The following is a 14914-nucleotide window of genomic DNA, read 5'->3' as shown; positions in this document are numbered from 1 at the left end:
ATTGATATCCCTGGAATAACCCAGGAATAGCAATCCTAAAATAAGTAATTATAGGTTCATTACAGTGTTTGAGATAAAAAATGATTGCAAATGGAAATGAACTTCAAAAAGATAACTTTATTTGTATGAGATTGGGATTTCACACAATGCCAGAATTGTGCACCTACGTTGAATTCATGAGTCCAATAATATACATTGTCTAAGCTTAAATCTCAATCTTGACACATAGAATCAAAAAAAGTTGGAATGTATGTTGAAAAAGTTTACTTATAGGTATGAAATGTTCTGCAGTATGTTGGCATCCCTGCATTCATACGTTTAGGGTAAAGGGGTATATTTATGACCATTTCTGGGTGCTCTACCCTGTGCATGTAAGTGAACGTCAACAAAATTGGAGGTTTGCTGGTGTTTACATACTTGCAGAGGACATCCCACCCTGGGTGCAGGTCTGTGCCTGATAAAGCTGTGAGAAAGTATGTTTAAAGGGTGGGAGAGAGTCAGGAACACCATAATAGTCAATGAGGCAATGAAACATCAATGTATAAGTTATTTTGCCATAGTGGGATACATTTTAAGATTGCACAATTCAACAGAGGTCACATTATTACTTACTTAACCCACCTATCCACTCCATGCAGGAGCAACAAAAGCATTGTAGCACTATAAATTCAGCTATTGTTAGTGCGCCTGGTAAACATCACCTGCTTAAAAGCAAAAAAAAAAGGTAAAATGTGACAAGCTCTGGGGTGAAACTTCATCGCATGAGCATATAACAATTCTAGACACATCAAACTGATGCATTTCAATTCCTCTAAAAAAACTACTAGTTTGAGCTAGCTTTTTCTCCAATCTATCTGCTTATATTTCATCTAAATCATCTACTGAAGGAAATATTTTTATCCTAAATCCTCTAGGTATCCTGTTCACTTCTAGATATTGTTTAAGGGTAATTATGCCCACCACTTCAGGGGCTCATTCTTCAATAGTGTTTTGAATTTTATAAATAGATCACACACTCCCTATTATTCGCTATCTGGTCAGTTCAACCTGGGAAAAAGCTAAATATGAAGTGAAGTAGGTTGATTTCTTAGGAATGAAAACAAAGAAGATGTCATGTAAATTTAGTGAGCAGCCAGTACTATGAGGATTGATCAGACATTACAAGGATTTTATGTCCATCACTGTACCTGCAAGAATGTTTGAGTTTGTTAGGGTGTGCAGTTGAATCAATCTAATTAATTTAAAATACATTTTTTTATATGTTTATTATATATGTGAATTTGTGAACAAATCTTGAAGTGTGGACTATGTTGTAAGATATTAAATTATGAACATCTGCCAACTGCTCCCAATGTTAGTAGTTATTTATTTTATTTGTGACTTTTAGAACTTAAGGAATGTACCTGTAAAGATATCTGAACTTTGGGCCTGATTACTATGTCGGTCGAAACGGCTGCCGCAGTCCTGTTAGAGATGGTCTGATCAATGTGGTCTCGTCGGAAGAAGTCGATCTGACCGCTGGATTATGATGCATGCCTCCTGTACTCCGACCCACTGCTGAAAAACGCAGACTCCAAAATCCTTTCTTTGACCACCGAGATGGCGGTCGAGAAAAACAACATCCATAGGGCAACACAGGGATCTCGGATTGCCGTCCGGATTACGATGTGTGTTTACGATGACCCCACCGTCTGCATTGAGTCGTCGGACAGAATGTATTTGGGCTGCATACTCACCCAAATCAGCTTCTCACTGACAGTCCCCAGCATGGAACCTTTTCTCCAGGTCCTCCTACACTGTGGCAGATGAACCCCAAAGACTACGGCCCTGTGAGTGCCAAAGTGCAGGCAAGTTCATAGGTGGCATGTATCTCCATTGACTGGACTGTGCACAGATCACCACCCTCCAGCAATGGGGTACATGGTGCACAAGGCCTACCCCCACATATGTCATGCATGTGTGTACATATCGCATATTTCCTATGATCTTGCAAGCGACATATTCGGAGGGTATGTGCACCGCTGTAGATGAGACCTCAGTGGTAGCAGTTGTTGCATCATAATACAGTGGGGGGAACTTCCCCGCCTCAGTTGTCGGAATCTGCTCGCAGCTGCGGCAGTCGTACAATAGGTCCGACTGGCATCATAATAAAGCTCTTAGTGTCCAACATGAACATGAAGAAATGTTAATGACTTGATTTTAATTTGTCTTGTTGTGTTTTTCTCTTTTATTCTCTATTTTTTTGTATTCTCTTTTCTTTCATGCGTAAGAGGAAATATTAATCAGAGTGCCCTGAAGAAGCAGCTGGGTGCAGCAAAATACATGTTCGTTCAAGATGTGGCCGTGATTAAGATCAGGATTGGGTCATGTGTTTTATCTAAAAATTGGATAGATAACTATTTGGAATATTCAAATCACATGAATATAAATTGGATTGGATACAAACATCACATTTTAAATTTGGAAATGACTTGGAATGAAAAAAAATATTTTCATATTGTGCACATGAATAGTCCTGTGTGAATAAATAAATAGTTTTGTATAATGAAAGATAAAGAGTCCATAGAGATTTGTTCACTCTCATTTGCATGTTTATTGTCTTTCTTGTGTTGAGGATCTGAATTTATGAATCTTGGAAAATTAATTATTCCCCTTCTGTTGATTTATTAACTATGGATTAGATCGGAAAGGTGGCTGACCAAAAAGCGTTTGACACTGAGAGCACAGCCTCATCATCATAATAAACTTTTAAACAAATTTGCAATCATGTGGCATGTGTTGATGTGGTTCCTAAACATGGCTAGTGATTTCATTCTTTTAGATTGATTTTAGCTGTTCCATGATTATCGGAGTCTTAGGACTTTGCCCGCCCGCCATACTCGTGGAAAACGGGACAGCCCTCGATCTGAGCGTCGGTCATTCCATGCCCATTATGATGCGCCCGCCACACTGGTGGGCGCATCATGCATTTATAACATTGCGGTGGGCGGTGTTCACACCAGCACCCGCCGCAATGTTATAAATGCATGATATGCATTTGCATACACAAAGCAGCAGGCACCACGCGGTACCTGCCGCATTGTGTATGCAAATGCAGGGGGGTACCACAGGTACCCCCCATGTGCACGCCCCACCTAGCCTTTACCATGGGGGCCCGCATAGGGCCCCCAAAGTAAAGACTGCATGCTTTAATGCCGCCACAGAAAGGCATCTGCCGAAGCCCATCATAATATGACTGGCGGTGTCTGATAGACACCGCCACCATATGAACCCTTTTCTGCCCCGGTTGCAAGGCGACCGGGGCGGAAAAGCGGTGGACGGTGTTTCCGTCCCCCATGGTCCCCCCGCCATAGTAATGTGGCGGGGGAAATGGGTGTCGGGCAGGCAAGGATGTCGGGCGGATCGCCACCGCCCGCAAGGCGGTGGTGATCCGCCCAACATCCTAATGGGCCCCTTAGTTATTTGCCGCGGTTTATCATTTTCTTTCTCATGAGGGCTTTTTAACTGTGTCTTACTATCAGGATCCATATCTCAGTCCCCATAGTAATATCCATGCATAGTTTTCCATCCTTTTACAGGACAGATCACTTGTTTGATCTTTGAAAATGCGCCTTCTGGTTCAGGAGCAAGGGTCACATTTCCAAAATCTCAAGAACTGCATATACTCATCTCTTAGCTTAGAGTTCTGGGTACAAGATATCTTACCTTCTTAGTGCTATTTGATGATTACTGGCATGTTTGAAGTCTGCTCCAGGAATATATATTTGAGCTCTGCAACTAAAATTGGGGAGATGAATTAACCTTATAGACACTGAGCTGGTGTGTGTTCCTAAGTTGTGTGATTTTATTTTATGTGGGTGTCATTAACTTTTTAGATTGTTTGCAATTGGTGAAGATTCACACCAGGATTGCATTCAGGCTGTTTCATTGATGTGGATCTGCATTAGGCCTGGGCGGACAACTACGCTACGCTTGCGTAGTTTGCGAACTTTGCGCTACTTCGCACTACGCGAATTGCACGTAGCACAGTGCAAACACATCAAGTTGCCGATCGCGAGCATGGAAAATAAACATCCTGGCGAGATTCTAAATGCAGGGAGGTCAGGTTTCTCATTGCGCGTGGTCGGGTATGCTCGCGACCGCTCGCGATGAGAAACTACCAGTCCGCATTGAGAAAGCTGCCGCTCGATTAAAAATCTACTCGACTGGCAGAAAACGACAGCTTGCACTGTGCAAGATGCCGTTTTCAATGATTGCACAGTGTGGACAAGCATCCGGCACTGTGCAATCATACCCGCACATGCTACTACGCAGTTCGCGCAGTGCTACGTATAGCTCGCATAGTGCGTAGTGCACTTCGCGTAGCTACAAGTAGCTACGCGTAGTGCTACTTCTCAAACTACGCCCAGGGTTAATCAGCATATCTCTTCTTGGAAGCAGGGAGAGATAGATAAGTGTTCTTGCTGAGGAGGTTGGACTGAGAATTGAACTTAAGAAACCACAGATGGAGTTGTTAGAAAAGTCTGGAAAGGTAGGGTGATGCACCCAAGAAGAAAGTATTGTGAAACTCCTGTGACTGTATGAATCGAATTAATGTGTGACAAGCTGGTAAATGGTAGGACACCCATTCAAGTGATTTCCAGGTATGGGTAGTAACACACTAAGTAATGTGCCATTTTCAGGTTCGCAAGATTCATTGGAAAGGATACAGGATACTAAACATAAACAACACATAGCAGTTCCAAAGTAAAGGGCATGATTATTACAAAAGAGAGAGAACTTTGGGGCCGATTACGATGGCGGGCGGACTTCATAGGCGAAAGGGACCGCCCGTCATAGGTGCTGCGGTCCCGCAATGCAAATTAAGATGAGCCCGCCACACTGGCGGGGGCATCCCATATTTTTACATTGCGGCGGGTGGCAGCATCGCCACAATGTAAAAAGACAGGTTCTGCATAAGTATGAACAACGTGACAGGCACCGTGTGGTGCCTGTCACCTTGTACATGCATGTGTAGGGGGGACCATGGGCACCCCCCACGTGCAGCACCCCACCCCCAACCCCTCTGGGGGCCCGCAACGGGCCCCCAAAGGCATTCACCACCTGTCTTTTTGTGGCGGAATCTCCTCCCAAAAAGACAGGCATGCAAATGCACATGGCGGTGCCTGCACAGCACCGCCGCCATTGCCACATAGTACCTTGTCCTGCAAGGCGGGCGGAAAAGGACCGCCTTGCGGGACCACGGCGGACGGTCTTTCCGTCCACCGCAGTACCTTTGCCATTCCCACCGCCATCTTAATTTGGCGGTGGGAATATTCAGGGCGATGGCGGGAAGTCCACCAATGCTGGACCGGCGGTCCTCACCGCCGGCCCGGCGGTGGCAGACTTCCCGCCATTGTGATCGGCCCTTTTGATGTAGAGTATTGTTCTGTGCTAATCCTTGGTGTCAGAGTACTGGAAATGGTTAACAATGGTATGAAGTGGACCACTTTTCGATACTACATATCTTATCACAGGAGACAAATCTATTAACAAACACCAGTGGATGGGTTTCCATTGAGTACTAAGGGTATTCTCTGAAGTTGCAATAACTTCATAGACTAGGTCCTTGAGGTTATTGCTTGTACACTGTTCACAATTACAAATGTGTAATACTTACCCCATCATGTTTTAACCAAGTAGATAGTTAGTTTAATGCCCAACTGCCCAGGCAACCTTTCATTAGGACACTATCCCAACCTTAGACTTGCATTGGTGTTATGGGCAGTTATGAAGTGGCTCAATAATGAATAGTAGACTATAACAAGAGTGCCTAATAATACAAGTAATAGCTTGTTTTCAACAAATGCTTATCAACACAGCCGATGCCACTTCTATGTGCTGTACATAGCTGATCTTACTATTGCCAAATTCAAGGTACTCAATGCATTGGCTTCACAGGGATGAACAACTGATATTTCCTTGTCAACAATCATGTTCATGACCTGCAGGTCACATCAGAAGCCCTCAACAAGTACATAACTCACTGAGGCATCTTGCAGGCATTGGCTGGCTTATGACATGAGTATATCCTTAGATCACTAGATTATGCCAAATACTTTACAAGTAAAATATGTAAATTATTACCCCAGGACAATACCTGACTACTTATAGTGTAGCTTTCTGCTATTGATAACATCAAGAAATAATGTATATAATAAAGAAGTCCTGATAGACTAAAGAAATTATGGAGCAATCACTTATGGCTCATTAAACACAGTGATTGTGTTAAATAGCAATATGTGGACATCTTTGACAACCACACATCATTGCTGGATGGCACTTGAATCTATAGAGAAAGTAAAGTGTTGAGAAAACAATTGTTATAATAGTAGTGGCAAAAAAGTGGAGATAGAGTTATAAAATGTATATTATGACCCAAAACAATTAAAAAATATGACTGTCAATTTGTTTAATAATAAAATGAAATGAAAATAATGGATGACAAAGAAATACAACATGATCAATTTCACATAGAATTCAGTTCCGAAAAGCTGGTGGGACAATGCTAAAAATGCTACGAAGTAAGATACAAATATCAAGCATCATAATCAAAAAAGGTAATTGTGATATATTTAACGTACATTAATGACAACAATTTGAAAAATACTAATCGGGTCTATATAGAAATGACAACCTATGTTAAGTGCATGTAATGTATTGATATCCGGAAAATCAAACAAAGTTAGAACTATCGAAAGATGCATTGCCTGAAGAAATACACACGGAGATTGATGGTTTATAGAACTGTAAATCATCCAGATGACATTGCTAGAAAAAGTTGTAAAACATGAAAGAAAGAAATACGTAAACCATTGCTGTTGGTAGGTAAGAAATTCTTGACCATTGTTAATGCTAAATACTGCTCCACAATCACAAATTATTCTATTTGGTTAACAACAGATCTGCTGCAAAGTGACAAACTTAAGTCAATCTTTGAATAACATTTTACACATAGTCTGTGTCATGTGCACAGAAAACCATATATTAGTATTCAAGACTGAATGAATAGATTTAGATCAGAATGGTTTCATTTGAAATGTTTAATAATTTAAGTAGGTTAATGGGAGTAATTGCATGCTCTGGAGGTAAATCTCTACTAATGAAACTATAATTATCTAGACTTAGCCAAAACATGTGATACGTTAGAACCATTTAAACTTGACAAGAACTTTAGGGGGAAAATTCTGTTAAAATATTTATATTTTTATCTTTGACACAAAGACCATCAAGCACTGTTAGATGGCTGCAAAGCAATATACGGTCACTGAATAAAACACCTTTATAAATAAATAAATATAAATATAACACTACCAACAAAGCAGACGAGCTTTAACAGGCAGGATGGTTATCAGGATGGCTCAGTGAGTTAAACATGGACTGATGACATGGTCAACAATCTGAATGTCACAGGATTTAATCACTGAAAGGCTGGCTCAACTTTCTATTCTCTGAAGTTGGTAATTAGAGGACAGTTAAAATAGATAACTGCAACATCTTTTATTTTGAGCGCTTAGTTACTGCTGAAATTTGATATGAAACTATATCTAAAAACATGTTATTATTATTACAAATGTTCCCACTCTCCATACTGTAGTGCCTGGTGCCTACATTTACCATTAATATTTACTTTCGTAATTGAACCTGTGAAAATACATATAGTAAAAGGAAATACAAGCTTTAACTTTAATACTGAAACTTAAACTTAAAATGGTCAATTGGACTGGTATGACTATGCATATGTGATCTATTATTATTATCATTTTTATTTCTATATAAATACAAATATGTAAATTGATAATCAACAAAAGAAAAATAAAGGTTGTTAGTTAAAGGGCTTGAGGATGGCCAGCTTCCCTTTTGCCATTTTAATACTTTCTTTTTAGAAATAATTTAGTAACAGTAGATTACAAAACAATTAATGAAGTGTTAAATAAATGCTGGTGAAAAAACATGCCACACCCTGCATTAAATTAGTTCACAGAAAGAAAAAGATCACATTTATTTTTAGCTGGAGAAATACCCAACAAAAACAATTACTCCAGAATTCACCTGTAAGAAACATGAATGTCAGCAAAGTTGTGAGAGATTAACTCATTTTACTTTCACACAATTCCACTGCTGTTATAAAAATCACAATATCCCTGTTAAAAACAAACCTTTCTATAACAATGTGATAGGCTTCTATTATTTGACTATGCAAATTAACTTTTGATACATTAATCAAACCCTTTAGAATTTTCATTATGCTTCAGATACTAGAATGTTTTCCATAGAGCAAAGATTAATATATTAAAATTGCACAATTCATCTGTAAAATATTGTTTGGGCCATGAAACTAAGGTGCCTATTTACAAACTGTATTTAGTAGTACAATTAGTAGTACTAGAATAGTACTTCTAACATGCTATAAAATACAATGTGCAGAGATCTCTGCCTCTGACTCTCTGAGGTCCCCACATAAGTAGGTATACATTTTAGTAGCAAATGTGGGAGGGACAACGGGAAGTGATTAGAAAATGGAGAATACATGTTACTAAAGGGGAGTGGTTATGAGAGGCGTAAGGAGGTGGTTAAGGGTTTAGGGAAGAACATGCACCCACTCCCAAGAATAAGCCCCTTCCTATTCTGAAACTGCACTTCTATTGTTACTACAGCCTAAAAGAACACAAAACAGTAGTAAATGTACTCCAGCTCAGGGCTGGAGTAAGTTCAGCACCACCCATGGCTACTCACAGGTACTAAAACACCATCCCATAGGTGCCCCCTCGGGGTCCAACAGGAAGCCATGCACCAAAGGGCATGCTGTGGCCCCCCCTAACTCGCTTTCCAATATGGTTTCCATGTCAAACAAACCGGCATGAAACCATGTCGGAAAGCGTGCGTTGTAATCTCAAGGGCAGAAAGAGCCACCCTGAGATTACAGGCTGCATTCTGACTGGCAGACAGGCTCTCTGAGCCCTTCCGAAGACAGACGGAATGACCATCCAGTTTTCTTTCCGACCGCCTCCATCGTAATGAGGCGGTCAGAAAGTAAACCGAACGGCCCATTACGATGCGCCTGTAAAGGCTCCGACAGTATGTCAGCGCCTTTATGAGCCGCATCGTAATCAGCCCCCAAGTATGCAGAATAGCTTATTACACAGATTCAAGTATGATATATAGTATGTATATGAAAAACATCTTAGAGAGGCCTGATATGACTGAAATAAGGATCGTATTTTTGCATCACATTTGTGCAACACAAAGAAGAAAATTGTAAGATTGATATCCCTGGAATAACCCAGGAATAGCAATCCTAAGATAAGTAATTATAGGTTCATTACAGTGTTTGAGATAAAAAATGATTGCAAATGGAAATGAACTTCAAAAAGATAACTTTATTTGTATGAGATTGGGATTTCACACAATGCCAGAATTGTGCACCTACGTTGAATTCATGAGTCCAATAATATACATTGTCTAAGCTTAAATCCCAATCTTGACACATAGAATCTAAAAAAAGTTGGAATGTATGGTGAAAAAAGTTTACTTATAGGTATGAAATGTTCTGCAGTATGTTGGCATCCCTGCATTCATACGTTTAGGGTAAAGGGGTATATTTATGACCATTTCTGGGTGCTCTACCCTGTGCATGTAAGTGAACATCATCAAAATTGGAGGTTTGCTGGTGTTTACATACTTGCAGAGGACATCCCACCCTGGGTGCAGGTCTGTGCGTGATAAAGCTGTGAGAAAGTATGTTTAAAGGGTGGGAGAGAGTCAGGAACACCATAATAGTCAATGAGGCAATGAAACATCAATGTATAAGTTATTTTGCCATAGTGGGATACATTTTAAGATTGCACAATTCAACAGAGGTCACATTATTACTTACTTAACCCACCTATCCACTCCATGCAGGAGCAACAAAAGCATTGTAGCACTATAAATTCAGCTATTGTTAGTGCGCCTGGTAAACATCACCTGCTTAAAAGCAAAGAAATGAACACAGGAATCATTATTATTATTAAAATGTGCCAGGTTTTTAAGTTGTGTGTATATCATATTCATTAGATACTGAGTTCAAGGGTCTTATTTAGAGTTTGGAAGATGGATCTTTGTCACAAATGTTGTTGATCTCCTGTCTGCCATATTAAATATGCATTATAGACTATGACACTTGTAATATGGCTGGCAGGATATTTGTTATGTTTAGACGTTTGATCCCATTTGCCAAACTCTTAACAAGGCACCAAGTGTGATACCTTTTTCCTGAGTTACACAGAGTATAGGCCAGAAAATGAACCACAGTACCATTGTAAAGCTCCTAAGCATCGCCTCATCTGACTTCATTCTAGATAGGTCCCATCGCCACTTTAGATCATAGTGGTCACTATTTTAGATCATGGAGTTCGCCATCTTTCTCCATTTATGCAGAATCATTGCATGTATGTTCTTTGATGTAGATGTCATCTGACCATAACCTTTCTACTATGAAAGTGTCAGGTCGTTCCCTAATGGCATAGATATGACACCTGATGTAACATAAGTCTAGGTCAAGTGTATACTAGTCACAGTGTCTGGGTCACAGCCTAGCCTTATAGTCAAAATAATGTAGTCTTAATTGAAGTTTTCTTCTGTCAGATATTCCAATCTCTGATAACATTCAACATATAAGGACTGCCATTTGACCATTTAGGAGAGAGGTCTTTCACCCAGATTATCGCATGAGATTCTGCCAGAAGAAGGTCTCACCTATTGCCTGTGCACTTCGAATATGCAACATCTCGCTCAGTTCTGATAAATCCAAGTCATGGATGAAGGCTGCTACTGCAACACATGTGTGCCCTTGGGAGGGAACACTGCCTTCATGCCTCTGTTGATAATGACAGCTTTTGCTGTCAACAAGGTATGCAGTGCGTCACTTTTCCCTAAGAAACGACACACTGTAAGTTGCTCTACTTTCCATGCTCTCTCATTGTAGTGCATAGAAGTAGGTTTTTGGTGTTAGGTTTGAGATTACATTTTAACCAGGTCAACGTGCCTTCTTTCTGTTTTTATGCTATCCAGTATAGTTCGTTTAGATGTACTAAGTCATAATAAACATTTTTATTCGAAGAGTCTATTCTTCTTAGTGCAGTGTGTGTGTGTGTGTGTGTGTGTGTGTGCGTGTGTGTGTATGTGTAATTGTGAGTAATGAAATAGGCTTGTTTCTGTTACCCTGGTGCTCCTGTTCCCTTTATAGTGATTGTTAACCTCTTCCACGCTCATGACAAGGTCAGCTCGTCATGAGGCACACTGGAGCTGTGCTCATGACAAGGTGAACTCGTCATGTATAATGGGTTACAACAAATGTCAGTGCAGGAGGGGAAAAGCCTTAGCAGCCAAGTGGTTAATAACCCAATGGCAATGACTCAATTTCAACAATGTATTGGATGGGGTTGTGCTGGGCTACAATAACCTGACTTTCACATTCAGAGCTGGTGCATTGAATAAAATTTACTGGTATCTACCTTGGGTGAGACAGCAAACCTTGTAAAACTACGCCAAAGTCATAGTTTACACAACAGTTGGCACCGAAGTGGGACTCGTATCTTACATTCATGGGATGAGTAGTTTTTCACTATTTACACACATGTGAATCATTGTAACGTCATTATGGAGAAATCCATGGTAATCAGGGTTACCTCATATTGGGGATAAGGGAGCACCTATTTCCGTAGGTTTGTCAAGCTTGACTTACAAAAGGATATTCACCTTTCTGTGGATTTTCTAATCCTTTGACTCCACATTCAATTGAATCAGTTCACTATGGCAGCACCTATCGTGATAGGGGACAATTAGATGGAAGTAGTTACTCAGCATCTCAAAGTTCGAGGTGTTCCAATGGAGGTGGGAGTTACCGTTATAAAAGCTGCACATGTGGCGCATGTCTTGGAGACATTTTACTCATGGGTGGAGCTTGTGCTCAACTCTGCCTCAAGACAGTTTCATGCATGCATAGCGGTAGACTCTGTGTCACACTATACGGCTTACCAATATTTGGAAATCCCTCCGACCTACTAGGAACCCCAGAACTTGTTTTCTGGCCAATTGACACACACTCACAGAAATTTCCTTTTGGGAACTTTGAGCAACAAAGGGTCTACGCGGCAAGTTTTGACTGGCTACACACCCGTCTCTTGTCCTGACAACGTGACACTCACTGAAGTGGTTGTTGTTTTAAACTATACAGTCATCAGTGCCATGAAACCCACTCGGGTGAGTAGCTGCGCTAAACAAACTTATGATTGATTGATTGACCTTAAACAGGAGACTTGTACAGTATGTGCAAAGTAGTTTGAGTTCCAGATCTGCTCTCATAGCAAATAAGTTTTATTTAGAATAGGAAAAGCGACCCCATCCGACATCAGCTCCTGCAACTGTCAAATCGCTGTTGTCTACATTCTAGTCCAGAGTCAATTCACTACATTCTATATTCTTAGTTCCAAAGACAAAGTTATGTTTCAAGAACACTACATTACCTCCCCTCTTAACAACAACTAAAGAAAATAAAGGAAGATCAAAGAAATATTAAAGAAGACTTGAAAAATGTGTTATGTACAATAGGTGAACAAATTATAGGTATGGACTTGAAATCTAGTAATGCATTAAACATCACTGCCAGTCAAATACATTTTAGACATAGTCCTGAAATCTAGTAGGACGTTGAACATCTCTGCGAGGTCTGACATTGTTTTGAGTAGAGACCATCTCAGAATCATTTGACACACTTCCAGGATGACATTTAGCCACTCTGTTCAAATTCCAAACCCTATGATTACTAATTTTCACAGCATTGTTGAAAACGTTAATAACTCTGAAAGGAATGCTAAATTTAGACTTGGCTTTATCCAAACGAGGAGATGTTATCTTTACCCAGTCTCCCACAGAAACCTTCGTGGGTTTGACTGCTTTCCTCAGATCAGACCATTTCTTCCTCTTCTCTTTAATGACAGTTCCTCTTTCCTTCCACCCAGACACACTGTCAGCATGCTCATCCACCAATAATCTTTTAATAGAGACCCATGAAGGGCAAACCTCCCCATTTGCTATTCTTTTTTTAAATAAACGAAAAGGTGAAACACCTGTGGCTGAGTGTGGAGTGAATCTATATTCCCTAATTTTTCTCTTCATTGCCAACTCCCAATTTCCACCAGATGCAACAGCCTGTTGCACAGAGTCCTTTAACACCTTCACAAACCTTTCCACAACTCCATTGCTCTCCGGATGATAAAGAGCAGCTTTCTTATGTTTTATACCTCTGGATGTTAGAAACTCCTCAACCACCGCAGAAATGAATTGTACACCATTTTCAGACAGTAATGAGACAGGAAAACCCTCTCTCTCAAACAAACTATCCAAAAACTCAATCACAATTGAAGACTCTATAGAGTTCACAACTCGCTTTTCCTATTCTAAATAAAACTTTTTGGGATTTATCTACCTGGTCATCCTGTGATCTACGTTAAGTATATACCACACAGGACCTACTGCTCCTACCCAAGTACAAGCCATTAGTCCCCAGACTATTAATGCTATCCTGGGGAATGCGCCTATGAACCGTGGCAAAATGGTCTTCTGTATTGGTCTCAAGACCAGTGAATTAGAAGTAGTGTGTACGTACACTACTTCCCAAGAGAAACGAATACTGCAGTACAGTAGGAAAGGTGAAGTAGGATGTGAGACTGATGTCAGCGTAAAGAGGGAGGATAAAGGATTGGACTCTAAAGCCTCATAAAGAAGAAGGTAGCAGGACTTTCTAAGAAACATGCCAATACAGCTATGAGTCCTTCAGTGATACAGGATTTTGGTGAGAGTTTCAGGGGTTACTGGATGTGAACCAAACTGATAAATGTATACAAGTTGAGACTACAGATGGACATTTAAATCCTCTTATTAGGATTTACAATTTAAACATACAAATTAAATGGGCTATACCACGCACCATTAAAGCAGTCTTCTGGTCCCAATTGTATGATGATTATAATATCAATCTTCTGGAAGTAGACTGGCCTCCAGTCTTTATTAGGGATAAGCCCCAGGGAGAGATAGTCATCATGGAAATCTTCACCAGTGAATAAGCTGTAAGACAGGCTCCAGCCGTGTACAGAAATCAAGTAGGGTGGGACAAGCATACATTTCCCTTATGCAGTCAACCTCAATCACAAGCACCCACCCTTTAAAGCCAGATGCAAAACGTGGCACAAAAGTAATATTAGATCAATTGCAATATCAGGGCATAATAGTGCCTTGTCTTCCCTTAATGAACACGCCCCTATATCCAGACTCCAAATCAGCTAGCTCCTTTAGGATGGTATTAGATTATAGGAATCTGAATTTGCATACAGAAACCTATGCGGTACAATATAACATAGCACGAGATTGATGACCAACCTGGTGCACAAAAAATACAAAATGACACTGGATATTTCCAATGGATTTTTTTGTCAAAATATAGCACCTAAAAGTGAGTATCTAACCATCTTTAGTTTCCATGGGATACAGTTCTCATTTCAACATTTGCCTATTGGCTATAAGAACAATTCTGGCTTATTTTCTGAATGCATCATATAGATCTTACAATCAAATCCCGAGGTATTGTCAAACATTGATGATATCTATCTTGCTGTTGATGATTTAGATCTGCACCTAACTAGGGTGGACAGAGTGGTGACCCTATTAACAACACATGGTTACAAAATGAATTTTAAGACATCAAAAATGATTGACCTGGCAGTGACCTTCCAAGGACACGAGTTATCCAGTGAGGGCAAGAGTTTAGCCATGGACTTCCTTCAGAAGTATGCCACCTTGCAGCCTCTTGATACACTGAAAGAGTTGCATTCCCTAC

The sequence above is a fragment of the Lissotriton helveticus genome, chromosome 6, assembly GCF_964261635.1.
Source record: "Lissotriton helveticus chromosome 6, aLisHel1.1, whole genome shotgun sequence".
Classification (NCBI taxonomy): Eukaryota; Metazoa; Chordata; class Amphibia; order Caudata; family Salamandridae; genus Lissotriton; species Lissotriton helveticus.
This window is presented reverse-complemented; position numbering follows the sequence as displayed.